This window comes from Uloborus diversus, chromosome 10, assembly GCF_026930045.1.
Source record: "Uloborus diversus isolate 005 chromosome 10, Udiv.v.3.1, whole genome shotgun sequence".
Taxonomy (NCBI): domain Eukaryota; kingdom Metazoa; phylum Arthropoda; class Arachnida; order Araneae; family Uloboridae; genus Uloborus; species Uloborus diversus.
The window spans coordinates 107573841-107586707 of record NC_072740.1 but is presented as its reverse complement, the minus strand read 5'-3'; the positions used below and the strand labels follow the sequence as shown (position 1 = coordinate 107586707).

Here is a 12867-nt window from a genome sequence, read left to right as displayed (position 1 = left end):
CACAAAAAGGATTTCTTTGAGGTAAATCTAATGCTTTTTTGTACTTACATTATGCTTAGTGGTCTGGATGGAGTCAAAACTTCAAAAAAAAAAAAAAAAAGAAGAACACCCTTCAATTAACAGTCAATTGATCCGAATGATAACTGTAGCCTGCATAAAGGAGTCGAAACACCAAGTAGCATTCCCACTGCATTTATTTTATTACGTTTGTATGTTATGAGTACATGTAATGCGCAATACTAATATAAATTTGACATTATGTCGGACAGCCCAAACTTGCCCGAAGTTCAGATAGTTTATAGCCGAACGCTCTACCGAAAAAAACTTATCAATTTAACCGAACAACTAAGTCCAGTGCTTTTAAGCTTTATGAAAATACTAGTCGACCCGTGCGGAACTCCGCACTGTGCTTCGAATCGTTTCATAAGGTATTTCGCCCTTTAAGAATTTCAAAGGAAGAACATTATGAAGAAGAGCCGAAAAAAAAGTAAGCGCAGAAGAGAAGGCATGCAATTTAAAGACATCAGTAACAAAACCTCGTTAAATACAACGTTGTGATACTTTGATCATCGCTCACCTTTTGGTCGTACATATTTTCAATTCAAACATAAATATCATTAAAAGTGTGGATGAGTAGTGACTCATGAAAAAGCAATAATTGTGCATGTAAAAAAACAGGTTGTGGCAAATACAGTCCTGCCCATGTGAGCATCTGACGGGAAAAAAAGAAACATTAAAGAGATATTTATTAGCACGGATTCGAATTGGCGCCATTCTGATTAACAGCCCGACACCCCAACAAACCTAGCAATTGCGCCTTCCCTTTCGAAAGCTATTCATTGAAGGAATGCGTAGTAAAAAACAGCAAAAAAGCTTTTTGCCAAAAAAAAAATAATAATAATAATAATAAGATCATGCTTCTATGTTTTGTCATTAACCAGCATGATACGATTTAAAATTATTCGCAAAGCATGGAATTTGATTAAAGAATGACAAAAATCTCACGTAGCAATCGAAACGAATATTCTAGAAAAGTAATAAATTAGATTGAAAATAAGTGTTTTTATCTTTGAATATTGAACTATTTCACGTAGAAGGTTGCTTTAAACCGTTACGGCTTAAATGCCCGCACATGTTTCTCTTTTAATTGACCACTTAAAATTCAAAACCAAAACCAGTTGAACTGAGTCCGTTTTTTAAGTGTAATTTTTCGAACGTAGACAAAATGTTTTTTTTTTCAGCAGAAAGCAGAGGAGTAGAAGATGATTTCTTGCTAATGAAGTTGATAATAATTTTAATGCTTTATATCGTATTCGCGCGAATAAAAAATTAAAGGTTTACTGGTTGAAACTCGTAGTTTTAATTTGGCGTAGTATTTTTTCATTTGTACAAAAGGTCGAACACTGCTATTAGAATCTCTACATTTCAGCATACAATAAAAATGTTTTTCTGCACAAAAAGGATTTCCTTTAAGTAAATCTAATACTTTTTTATGCTTGCATTATGCTGAGTGGTCTAGATGTAGTCAAAGCTTAAAAAAAAGGAAGAACACCCTTCGATTAACAGTCAACTTATCCGAATGATAACTGTAGCCTGCATAAAAGAGTCGAAACACCAAGTAGCATTCCTACTGCATTTATTTTATTACGTTTGTATGTTATGAGTACATGTAATGCGTAATACTAATATAAATTTGATATTATATCGGCCGAAGTTCAGATAGTTTATAGCCGAACGCTCTACCGAAAAAAACTTATCAATTAAACCGAACAACTAAGTCCAGTGCTGTTAAGCTTTATTAAAATATGAACACACACAAAAGCTTTTTTTTTTTTTTGCCGAAAGCGACGTAAAAAATGGAAAACTGCATTAGAACTTTGCTTTAAAAAATGCAAAAGAACTACAGGCAGCATCAAGGTTTTGAAACAGCAAGAGGCGATTTCGAAAACTTGAATTTTCGACCGTAAGTCTTTTTTCCGTCATTGGCCAGCCTGATACGTTTTAAAATGAGAGGGGATTAATATATAAGATAAGATATTGAAGAAAAATGTTTTTATTTTTGAAAATTTTTACAATTTGTTATCGCAGGCTGCTTAAACCGTTATAACTTAGATGGCAGCACGTGTTCATCATTTAACAGCACGGTTAAAATACAAAATAAATTGAACTATGCTCTTTTTTAAGCGTAGCTTTTCGAATGTAGTAAAAATGTGATAAGCTATTTGTTTTTTAGAAAAAAGAAGAAAAAATATATATTTTACCCTTCAAATTGAGGTAGTATTTTATTTATTTGTACAAAGAGTCAAAAACTCATTAGAAGAATATATATTTCAATATACGATTTATTATTTTTTTTTTTTCTGAACAGAAAACAATTCTATTGTAGTCTGAAATCTTAAACCTGTTACTTATATTTTCGCTTACATTATGCTTTAATTTTCTTTCCAGAGCCAAAGCTTCAGAAAAAAAAAAAAAAAAAAAACACGTGCAATTTCGAAGTAATTTAGCACAAAATCACTGAATGTTTTCATATCAGCCAGGAGCATTTCCTTCTCATTTATTCTATTCCCTCATAGTCGTTATTCATTTAATTCAGTGTTCATGTAATGCGCGATATTTGTCTAATTTTTTTGTTGCAGATTGTCCGAACGTGGGCCCGAACACGTAATCTCCTGGTTACGAAGAGAACGCTCTGCCGATCAAGCTACTCAGCTCTGTCGGTCATAGCGCAAATTAAAGTTATAAGTTTGACCGAAAACCTTATTCCGGTTCTTTAAAACCGGTTTTTCGGCTAAAAGAAACAATTTTTAGACCTTGGGTCTATTTTTCGTCAGTAGCCAGCACCATAAGCTATAAAATTAGCCGTAAATCAAAGAAATCGATCAAGAATTGAGGGAAATCTGGCGTAGAAACCAAAAACAGGCTACAGAAATAATATATAAGGATTTGAACTAAGTTCTTTTTTAAGCGTAGCTTTTCAAATGTACAGTCATAGAAAAAAAAAGAAACACTTTTAATTATTCGGCCATTATACATGCTAGAAAGGAAAGAAAGGTGTCTTCCGACTTGGTTTAAAGTCTTCTTTAAAACTACGTAGGTAAAATTTTGATAAAGAACCATATACAAACAAAATGAGCACCAATTCTTGATTTTCAAATGGGAACTCCAAATTTTTGCTACATAATTATGTTTAGACCACAGAATACAGCCAGTATACGAAATTTCACTGTATTCCGTGCAGTAGAACAGGAGTTATTAACAAAAAACGTTTTAGGGACCGTCTCCACATTGAAAACGCTTCTTTCAAGGTCACGGCTTAAATGGAATGTAAACAAAGAAAAAATCGAGATTATCCAGCTCAATTCATGATTTTTTGAAGTTCTCTTCGATATTTTTTAGCCGATTATGTTGCGGCAAAAAGCGATTTAAGGTCGTTTTTTTTTTTTTTTTTTTTTTTTTTTTTTTTTTTTTAAAGTTAAAATATTTACTGATTTTTGTTTATCTGGATTAACCCAAGAAAGATGTATGGGGTTTGGCTCGTCTATCGTATAGATCGTTGTTTAGTAAATCGAATAATGAAAAATTAAAAGTAATGGAACTTTTTGCCTTTTCTAATATGAACCTATTGGATTGCTTATATTAAGCAAATTAGCCTCATAGAAATGTAAATATCCAACCTTATACCTAGAAAGATGATGTGAATATGTTTGATAAATGTATTGCGTCTATGTTGCAGGTTTATTTTGGAATGAATAGAAAGTCTTTTGATGTAAAATGGAATTGCGCGTTTCTAATTTTGCAGAACATCAGCAGAAGTTAGGGTCATCGCACACAAAAATATAAAAAATATACCGCACTACGTGGGAAGACGCAGCATTAAATAGATTGGAGACTCGAGCGAAGCAAGGTCAATTTATTCCGTAAAAATTTGCTCTAAATACATTAAATGAAAGAAGTATCAATCTAAAAATAAAACAGAAACACACTCTCAGAAATGGACTTTCAAATTTGACGAAATTTTCTTCATTTTTGACGAAACCACTTCCAGGGATATGCTCCGAGCGAACATTTCGTCAAATTGAAGAAACTGCTTTTGTTAGTGGTTTGAGGATGCGAATTTCGTCAAATGTAACGAAATATTTCTTGATTCTAGTTTCGTCAAATTAACAATCATTTTCGTAGTTTTGAGAGCATTAGTTTCGTCAAATTAATTTCGTCATATATGAGGATCTTAATTTCGTAAATTTTTAAGAAAATTTATTTCCTTTTTTTTTTCTTTGAGCACATTAGTTTTTTTTTTATTTTTTAGAATGCAGTCGAACCTCGTTAATTCGAACACGTTTAAAACAAATAACTGCTGAAATGAACTTTTTTGCAATCCTTGTCTTATTGTTTATTGTTTTTTGGATAAAGCGAACCACGTTTTATAATAATCGATTTTAATGCTCCCTTTAAGTTCGTTATAACGAGGTTCGACTGTATTTTATAAGATTTGTGTGCGTGTGATCAAATTCTAACTTCAGAATCTTACCACCGTAGTTTTCCACTTTATTGCGTATAGTCACTTTCACAGGCCCGTTATTTACGGGGTCAGGGGGTCAATTGACCCCCCCCCCCTCCCGTCTTGATTTTTGAACATTCATGTTTTTACACTTGACTGTCCGTTGTTTTAGTTGGTTTTCTGTAAAAATTTTATTGAGTACAGGTTCTTTGTCATATTTGGGAAAAAATTGAAACAACGGGCCTGCAGCCCCCCCCCCCCCCATCAAAAAAAAAAGACAAGTAATTGTTAAAAAAAGAGGCACATAAAATATGTCAAGCAAATTTTTATTTATGTAAAAATGCAAACAAACAATTTCTTAAAAGAGGTAAAACAAATCATTGCAGATTAAACTCCTCATGGTATCTAATTAACCCCCCCCCATAATGGGGGTTTTCCTTCAAAAAATCTAATTTTTGTCGGATATTTTCCAAATTAGGCACAGAGGTTCGTTATTGGAGGCTCAGGAATTCACACAAGGTCGTTTATGTCCCTCTATGTGGGGGGCGGGGGGGGACAGACAACCTCGCATTGGGGGTTCTCCGTATTAAAAAAAAGTTTTTGTCCGATCTTTATTAAATTTGCCATAGAGGTTCTTAGATGCTCAAGAATCACGCAAGGTAGTTTTCATCACTTTATAAAGAGAGAAGGGGGGGGGGGGGGGTTTCCTTGAAAAAATTCAATTTTTGTCGGATCTTTCCAAAATTTAGCACGTAGGTTCTTTGATGCACAGGGATTCACGCAGGGTAGTTTTCGACCCTCTATGGGGGGGGGGGCAACCCCTATGGTAGTTTTCCTACAAAAAATCCAGTTTTTGTTGGATCTTTCCGAATTTGGCAGGTTCTTTGATGCTCAGGAATTCAAGGAGGTTAGCTTTCGTCAATGTTGGGTGGGGGGGGGGGGCGAAACCGATGGGGGTTTTCCTTGAAAAAATTCATTTTTTGTCGGATCTTTCCTAAATTGTCACAGATGTCCTTTGCCGCTCGGGAATTCCCGTTTTCGTCCCGCTATGGAGTGCGAAACCATGTGTGTGTCGGGGGGGGGGGGGGGTTCTTATAAGAACCCAGTTTTCGTCTGATCTGTTCCAAATTTGGTACATTTGTCTTTTGATGCTTGGGAATTCCCATATTGTAGTTTTCGTCCGGATATGTGTGCCAAACCTCACAGGAGTTTTCCTTATGAAAATCCAGCTTTCGTCGGATCTTTTCCAGATTCGGCCCAGATGTCCTTTGATGCTGGAAATCCACATAGGATAGTTTCCCATGGGGTAGTATTCATATGGGGTTCTACCCCATGTGATTAAAGAACCTATGTGCCAAATTAGAAAAAGATCTGACAAAAGTCTTGATTTTTGAAAAGGAAAACTCCCCTAACGGGGGAGGGGGAGAGCTGCCCCTAAAGCGGAAAGAATATTTCAAACTGTTTGAACTATATCGCTACGTGGCGATGTAAGGATGGCGATGCATCACGATGTAGAAATTCCAACATCGCCCTACCCTACTGGGAATATAAAAGTGCTACTTCTTTAGCAGTCATTGGGTTCTGGAAAAATAAATCATGTGCCACTTTTATGCACGTTAGATCGATATATGCTAGAGAGAAAATTGCTGAGAAGTTTCTTCTTCATTGCATCGCATGAAAAAATTCCAGAAAAAAAAAGATTTTTATCCAACTTATACCACAAATTTCAAAGAAAAAGTACAATAAAATTAGCAACTTTAAGTTAGTATATATTTGTTCTAAAATTGGATACAGAAAATAAAATTAGATAATCTTAAGAAAAGCTTACCTTTTTCTTTTTCCAATCAATTATTTGTTTTATTAATTTTGCTTGTATGTAGAATGTTTATTTGGCCAAATTTATGTTTAATACAGGAACTTTATTATTGCATGCATTTCATACTTCATACTTTGAAAACAATTCTCTGCCAAAATTGGATAAGGTATTTGAAAATATAAATCTTAAAAAAATGCAGATGCGAAATAAATCTTTTGGTAAAATTAATTTAGTGTAATGTTTGTTAAATAATTATAAAAATATACCTTTGCTTTTTACCCCTAAGTTTTTATTTTTATTTCCAAACATGTGTAACATGAAATCAATGTATAATATACGAACATTTAGAATATAGTTATAATTATGAAAAAGTCTTCGTCTGTCCTTGTTCTGATTATCTCCGTGATGTTGGATCCATCCTAAAAAAGTTTAAAAAAGAGAATATATACATAATAAGTAAAGGTTTAAGTCCATGGGTGTATGCCCTCATGCACGTGGATCTTTTTTCTATTTCGAGGAAAGTTTTACGATTAAATTCAGCAGTTTATTTCTGAAATAAAACATGTTTTCACGATTTCTTTCAAAATCTAAGTTTTTTTTTTCTGAAGTTAAAAAGCTACGATTCGCTTGTGACTTTGAAAAGCATCTGATTTAATTCTTATATTTTTCAAAATATATGATTATTTCGATGGTGACAGCTTTTTTTCAAACAGATTGCAAGAATGAGTTATTTTTACAGCGGATGAACAAAATATTTATTTAGGCAGCTATACCCTCATTTAGTTTCTGAAATTCATTTCTGAATAATATTCTAGAATTAGAGTTTCTTCAATTTATCGAGAATCAGCATTATTTAGCCATTAAACGAGTTAATTATTTTGCACATCAAGTCATGAATTTTCATTTTTTTTTTTTTGGAGCTAAAATCAAGGGTGCGAAAATTGTTGATCTGTGATTTTTTTAAAGTTTATTTTTTGTTTTAACCAATAGCCAAAATACACCGTTTTTTTTTTTCGATTTTCGTGTTCCGTTTTCTTCACGAATGTTTTCTGAAGTACTCCCCCCGTACCCAAATTAGTTCCAATAAAGTATTTATGAATTAAGTAGTACTGAAACTGGTGATTATGATTTTATTTGCACTTTTTTCTGAGATTTTATTGTGCTATGTTATCAATAAACAACATTTACTTACCGAGCTTTACCTCCTTAAACCACTATCAAATTCGAGTCAAAAACCCAGGGCTCTAACACTCGAAGCCACACTCCATTTCATAAGTTAACTAGTAATTACATAAAGCTATCTTCTAGCTGATGGATAGGGATTTAGTAGAAAAAAAAACCTGATTTTTCTGCTATACTGGGGGTAGAGTACTTTAAAAATGGGGCGTAGCTTAAGGGCGTGTGTACTTTGGATTTTTTTAACTCAGCTGGTAATGATTTTAAGAGGGAATGCTGGCCAAGTAAAGTTGATAATTGATAGTATACTACCTTGAAATCTTTAAAAAATATTCGAACAAAATCATAAAATCATCAGAATCAATCACTAGTACAAATATATTCAAACGTAGCTCTACTAGTTTGGGACGGAGACGAAGGGAGTATCACCTTTTAACTAAGCATATTTGATTTTTAAAATATGCAATTTTCACGCAGTAAATAAAAAAACGCCAAGGGAGAAGAATTGCCAAAGATAGGGGAAACCCAATAACAAAATGCATTTTGTTGTTTGTTTGTGTCTTGAGAACTAATTGACTGATATCAATGGATTTTTTTTCAAAGGTATATAATGAAAATAGGGACTAGTGTGATGAGCAAAGCTTGTTACATATATAAAGCTTATCATATATTTTCATTATCCTTTTAATTTTTCATATATTTTCCTTATCCTTTTAATTTTTCATATATTTTCCTTATCCTTTCAATTTTTCAATTGATGTCTGGTTAAATTTTCAGACATTTTACTTTATATCCAGCAAAATCACAACTCCAACTAAAAGATTTGGATTTATTGGAAGTTCATCTATAAAATGCTTCTTAGTCTGATTTAATGTAGACCGGAATTTCTCACTTTTTGTTGACAATATCTTGAGGCGGCAAATATGGCAATAAAATTAATGCTGCATTTATTTTAGCTGTAGAAACTATGTATAATGGAAAAATTCATAATTATGACAAATCATGTAACACAAATTGACATAGAAAAACTTATAAATTTAGTGCATGAAGTGGGAAAATAAACAACAAAAAATGCTTATTATTGTTTTTACAATTTTCAAACATGCTATACTATCTTTTCTTTTTTTCTTTTAGAATCGAGGTTAAACATTAAAAGTTCACTTCAATAATTTATTTAAATTTGCGGAAAAATTGAAAAAATATTGAAAATATTCTGCTGAAATATCAAGCAAAGATAGAGTTCTTTATGGAAATTAATATTTCCTCTATCTTAAAATGATTTTATCAAATTCATATTTACTTTACTTTATGTTTTATGCAAGTAAAAAAAAGGCTGCACAAATAACAAACATAAGCACTTATTGCTAGAAACATCTGCCGCAGGGAAAGAGATTATATAAACAACATGGGGTAAGCTGGTAAGCATATTGGGGGATCAGTATATAGTATTTGTTTAAGAAAATAAAAATGAAGAATGAAGCAAATTTGAACTATTAAAATAAAAAATACACTTCGTTTAACAGAATTATTTTTGTAAAATTTATAGAGAAGAATGAAAACACATAAATATGTAATATATTCCATGTTGAAATTAAAAGCTTCAAAGTTCTATGCCTTTCATAAAAGCGCTGTATTTATCATCTGTGTTAGTTAAGATACGGTGTAGGTTTTTTTTTTTTTTTTTGTAAGTTTAAATTCGTACAAACTCTTTAGTCATGTTTAATTTTTTTAACAAAATAAAGGAAGTCCGCTTTTGGAAACAAATGTCAACGAACCAACATTTTCTTTTACAAATAAAAAAAAACAAGCTAGCTAAGCCTAACGTGGAGGTAACTCAAAGTTAACACACACAGAATTCTAAACCTAATCGAACCGTTCGTTTTCAATTTTAATGTGTTTTAAATAGAACTATAAACACAACACTAAACAAAAATGTAACAATACATGAAAGAAGGCACATTGCACATACAAATTTCAATAAATACTAACCTTTTTTATGAATCCTTTAGAATAATTGAGGTAAGATAATTTAACGAGCAGGTACAAGATTGTAACGAAAACTCCCGGAATGCACTGCAATGTGACGAAATCGGGACGAAATAATTTCGTGAAAAATTTGAGATTTCTGGTTTCGTCAAATATCACGTGATTCGGTGACGAAAGGATCGTCGAAAATAACGAAATAGTGCTCGAGGATTGCCGAATCGTCAAAATTGAGCGCTTCATTTTTGACAGTGCAGGAGAATATAAATACCCGTTAATGAGCAAACCGTTCATACTCGAACTTTATTTGGGAAAAATTTGGTTATTTGAATTAACACAGTGGAAAAACACAGTAATTGTTCTAGCGGCTTTTTTGTAATCAAAAAAAGAATTTGTTTCAAATCCAAATTTGATGCAGAAGATCATAACGCGTGGTATTATTTAAAAAGCATAACACAATCGGCTGTTTTCGTTAAACATGTAATGGCTCATAAAAGCAATTTAGGAAAGTAATTTCCCAATGCTGTTTCTAGCAACGAGATTCGAGATGGTCCAACCCGTAATTTAAAAAAGACAAAAGTAATTTTAGCTCAAACCAAGGTGAACCGAAATCTGACTTCTTGTCATTTCTCCGATTTTGTAAGATTGCTAACAAAACCTCGCATTATTTGATTTTGTTTCGCGATCTATATACCTGCAAACTAATATTTTCTCTGGTATCAGGATGGATCACCTATAGCAATACTATACGCGGCATACCCGACAGGCGCACAGTGGGACGAAAACGACAAAAACCGCTTAAAAGGGTAATTTTTTTTCTATATTCAACCAATTGCGGATTAATATATTTGCACAGGCCTATATCTTAGGCAATCAGAACTAGAATTTTAGAGCCCTTCGTCCACTACAAAGCTAAAGATAGCCTTTAGAAGGTGAAGAACCATGAATGAAGGGGATTTAAACAAATTGCTTTGAAGAAATCTATATATTTTTTTCTTATTAATGGCGGGTAAATTTAATTTCTTATCGTGTCCGACGATAGTAAAAGAACAAAAATAAAGACTAATCGAATATTCAAACAGATAGTTGGTTTTGATCAAAATCGAAAACTGGGGATTTCAAAGTTATTTTTTTCGTTAAAACGCTCTATAAAAAAATGTCTTTTTATGTCCTCTTAGAAATTAATATTAATTAGTCACCAATGGTCTGTAGAAATACCCTGAAAAGGAATTAGCTGCGTAAACCTGCGAACTTTGGACTTTGAACCGAAACAAATCGAGAAAAATCCAGCATAACATGCCTGAGTAAACAAATAAGCGACAGAGGTTTAAAAACACTTTTAAGCAATTTTTGGCATTTTCGCCCCACTGTGAGGCGGGTTGATCTATCCAGAGCCTACAATTTCGTCCTCATGATAGATTTCTCAGTCTGGAATCGGAACTAATCGTGTGGGATGCAGAAGTCGACTTATTGAAGCTGAGATTTTGAATAAACTGGTAGGTAAAGTAAATTTATCTGCTGTATGTTTACGGCATCTCACTGGTCAGATAAATTTTCTTCATCCACCAGTTTTTAGGCACTCTTCGCTTCAATGACATGACACTTGCTTCATTGTTCGGTTAAACCTAGTTCAGGGTTGTTGGGCTCGTTATTAGGACCCACAGCAACCATCGTCTGGGTTTAACAAACCGTAATTGCATCGCAGTAAAGACGCGGGACGCATTCAGTCCGCGAAGCCGGTTTTGTTGTATGTTTCTGCGAAAAAGTTGTGCATGTTTTTTTATTTATTTTTTGAGTTATTGTTTTACAAAAGGCAATGGCTAAACGAAAAAAAAACAGAAGTATTTTAAGTGTGGCTTTTAATTTAAAAAGTTCTATAAAATATTCTTTTATTAGACAATGAAGTAGTGTTTCGCATTATTTACACATTGACGTCTGAACGATATCCACAAAAAACTGACGGTTGCAATATTGTGTTGTTCTTCTGCAGAGAGAGCGAATAAATTTATGCATTTAAAAAATTCATAGACGAACTCTAATGTAGAAAATCCACGTCAAATTGGTTTGCTTATTTTGTTGAATAATTTTTTTCTTTTTTTACGAAAAAACCAATTTTCATAATTTCAGTTTTAAAAAAGTATACGGTCCCCTAAAGTAGGAAAAAATGAATTTTTTTGCATAGCGCAAAAACTACTGAATATTTGGAGCTCAAATTTTGGGTTCCCACATAAAAGCTCTTCCAGATTGTTTTTCTGTTAAAATTTATTGTGGTTTCAGATCATATTTTTTTCAAAAAATATTAAAATAATTCATAAAAAAACTAAAATTTCATTTTAGGTGTTGTAAATTATGTTTTTATTATTGGGTCGGTTCATATTTTGATATAAAAAAACAATCTTTGCCGTGCCTAATATAGTTTTTGTGTTATTAGTAAAAATATCAAAATACGTTTTAACATTACGAGAGGAATTTTTCAAAACTTGATTCTGAAGTAACGGCTGGATCGAATTAAACAAAACTTTGTATACAAAGTTAAAAAAGAATGCTGATCACAAATATGGGATAAAAAAGGGGGTTCTCATTGAAAAACTTGAAGTTGATGCTCGTTTTAATATGAAGACGACCCCTTAACAACAATTATTTACCATAATTATGTAGAACTTTTTATTTCTGAAACAATGACATCTTACACGTGTCTCTAGTGTCAATAGTCCTTGAATACGATCGAGTGTTTCGTATTTTTTTCTTTGACTGTACTTATATTTTCGCTTACATTATGCTTTAATTTTCTTCCCGGAGATAAATCTCAAAAAAAAAAAAAACCCCTTACAATTGAGTATCAATTTAGCTCCGTGTTGCATCAAGTTTTCATAACAGCTAGGAGCGCTTTTACCTCATGTATTCCCTCATATTTGTTATTCATTGTTCATGTAATGCGCGATATTTTTCTAATTTTTTGATGCAAATTGTCCGGACGTGGGCCCGAACACGCATTCTCCTGGTTACCAGTCGAACGCTCTGCCGATCAAGCTATTCAGCTCTGACGGTAGCAGTGCAAGTTAAAGTTATAAATTTAACCGAAAACCTCATTCTGGTTCTTTAAAACAGGTTTTTTTGCCCGAAAAAAACAATTTTAGACCGTGGGTCTATTTCTCGTCAGTAGCCTGCACGATAAGCTTTAAATTAAGGTGTAAATCAAAGAAATCGATCAAGAATTGAGGAAAATCTCGCGTAAAAACCAAAAACAGGCTACAGAAATAATATATAAGGATTGCATGGTTTTTCAAACCACTTGAAAGTGTGCTCTTTGGCTTTAAACTTCAGTTCATTTCCAAAATTTCTTTTAAAAATGTAGTTTAATTTAGGTATGGTTTATGGTTAAATAACCACT

At 32.8% G+C, this 12867-nt stretch overlaps 1 protein-coding gene across 1 annotated transcript in view; it reads left to right on the top strand.

Annotated features, from left to right (window-relative positions):
- The window catches only part of LOC129231538 (zwei Ig domain protein zig-2-like), a 69793-nt gene that overhangs the window by 40954 nt on the left and 15972 nt on the right, over positions 1-12867 (top strand). The window lies entirely within an intron of this gene.